This window comes from Gavialis gangeticus, unplaced genomic scaffold, assembly GCF_001723915.1.
Source record: "Gavialis gangeticus isolate Ggan-Ray unplaced genomic scaffold, GavGan_comp1, whole genome shotgun sequence".
Taxonomy (NCBI): domain Eukaryota; kingdom Metazoa; phylum Chordata; order Crocodylia; family Gavialidae; genus Gavialis; species Gavialis gangeticus.
The window spans coordinates 6,282,400-6,284,818 of NW_017728996.1; the positions used below are offsets into that span (position 1 = coordinate 6,282,400).

The following is a 2,419-nucleotide window of genomic DNA, read 5'->3' on the forward strand; positions in this document are numbered from 1 at the left end:
GGGCGGGGGCGGGGCCATCCCATCCTCCCCCCCACCCCAACGGCGCGAGCTGGGGCAGCGTGGGAGCTGTCAGCGCCGGGAGCGGGTAAGTGGGGAGGCCGCGGGGCCCAAACCAGGGGGGCACCTCCCCCCAGGTGCACCCCCACCGGGAAGCGGCCCCCGACGCACGTGCGGACGGTCGGCGCTCAGGCTCCTGGCGGTCTCCACCCTGCCTGAGGTGGGAGTAGGGCAGGGTAGGGCCTCCCCCCCGGGGGACAGCGGGGAAACCCAGGTCAGCCCCCGGGATCCGGAGGAAAAGGCCGTGGGGACGGGCGGCAGAGATGCTGCTGCTGCCTTTCCTCAGCCCTTCGCAAAACAGCTGTCGCCCTCCCCGTGCTGGCTGCTGGGTGAACGGGAGAGCGGGCGCCGGGGACCCGCCGCGTGCCGGTGACGTTGTTGGAAATTAAACTAACTCCAGCCCCGGATTGTGCTGGGGTGGGTTTTTTCCTTCTGCTTCTGTCTTCAAAAAAGGCTGCGGGGACACGGTCTTTCCTTCTCTGAATGATTCAGCCTAGAAGCATTTATTTCATTTTATTGTTTTGGCAAGTCCACAGGATCGCTTTAGGGAAGTCGTTCCCACCAAGAAAGCAGAAAAGGAAAGGGGGTAAATCCTGATTTGAGTGTCGCATGTGCAAGCCCAGCCTCGTCAGGATCCAACTTTCTAAACGGCTCGATAATGGAGAGCCTGGAGGGTCATCTGGCTGTCAAGCAAATGTAAATTTTGAAAGGGGTGGGGGTTGTAGCTGGGTTGGTCTAAGGAGATAAGGCAGACAAGGTTTTCTGGGTGAATCTGATCTCTTTTATTAGACCAACTTTAAATCGTTGGTAAAAAAAAAAACCCAGCTATTTAAGTTGATTTAATAAAAGAGATCAGATTCACCCAAAAAACCTTGTCTGCCACTGTTAACTTCGAATGGCTTTTTCACTGGCTCTGTCCTGAATACGTGCGGGTACCATCGGGATGCTTGCGATTCTTGGCATCCACTTCCTTTTTATAGGAAATGGGGCATGAAAGCTTTGGTGTCAAGCTTGTAAAAGAAACAAACAAAACATTGCATGGAGGCTGCAAAGAGATAGAAAGGGTATAAAGGTTAATTTGTGCCCTGTCCTTAAGAGTTTCTGATATTATTTTTTTTTTAACGATGGTCAGGGATGCACTCAAGCTATCCCTTGAATTCATACACTTCATATGCAGAGACTTGTGTGGTACAGGTCTAATAATCGGTGTTTTTAAAGCAGTCTGAAATGTAAGAGGCTGGGGAGGTAAGGGATCTCCTGTAAGATGTAGAGCAGCTTCCACTCCTGTTGGGGCAGGCTTCACCTACATCTAATCAAGTCAGGATCATTCCCTCCTAAATATCCAATTATTGGAAATTGGGGCAGAAAATAAGTCTCTGGCTGGCAACTTGCACAGGACTTCTTTGCCCAGGGTTCTGTATGGGCCGTTCAGGAGTTGCACTTCTACACAAATAAGATTCACATGCTTGAGACTTTGCTCTCTTGACAGTTAAATGCTTTTTTGGAGGCTACTTGCTCCTCAGTGTGTGGTTGTGTAGCATTTCTGTAGCACCTCCTGAAATTACTGGGTGTTAGAGGCAATATAAACGTAAAGCTTTATGTTACTCAGCCTGTTTGTGTATAGAAGTGGCAAAAGTATCAGAAGCTGACACTCTTCTGAGTTCTAGGGTCCCCCTTGCTCTCCTCCCCACTCCAGCTGATTTCTTAGGAGTATTGGGGCAATATTTTTTTTTCTGTAAAAGCTTCCTAGTGTACGTGAGGCTTGTGTTTGTGCTCCTGGGACTTTCTGCTTGGAAGAGAAGGCGGAGGGAGATGGTATGGGCCCCAGCACACTTGGTGTAACTCATGTGGACGTAATGAGTTTACACGAGCAATAGTTCTAATGCTGGTATCCAAAATCGGTTTCTCACTGGGAATTATGAGGCATCAGCATTTATAAATGGGCCATTTATTTGTTTGTTTAATGTGAGATGAGTTAATTAGCAATCTGTTTACCTCAAGGTGAGTTTGTACTGTAGGATAGGATGACTTATCTACCTAACTATTCATCCATGTACATTCTCTGTAACAAGAGGAGGCAATATTCAGACTTATCCCAATTGGTGGATTCTCAAATGAGAATATTTGTAAACTGGAAATTTCATAGTTTCATAGTTTCATAGATTTAGGGTCGGAAGGGACCTAGTAGATCTTCTAGCCCGACCACCCGCCAGGGCGGGAGAACAACAAAAAACCCCAAAAAGAGAAACGGGACTCAAATGAGTCCAGCCAAGTAGGCATCCAGCCTCTTCTTAAAGACCCCCAGGGTAGGGGCCAGCACCACTTCCCTTGGAAGTTGGTTCCAGCTCCTAGCCGCCCTAAC

General features: G+C 49.0%; 1 protein-coding gene across 2 annotated transcripts in view; it reads left to right on the forward strand.

Moving 5' to 3' along the window:
• The first annotated feature begins 26 nt into the window (after nt 1-26).
• The window catches only part of DENND4A (DENN domain containing 4A), a 131,120-nt gene continuing 128,727 nt past the window's right edge, over nt 27-2,419 (forward strand). For both annotated transcript variants that reach the window (XM_019503964.1, XM_019503966.1), the window contains exon 1: nt 27-85. The gene's annotated coding sequence lies outside the window, so the exon portion shown is untranslated. The remainder of the gene's footprint in view (nt 86-2,419) is intronic.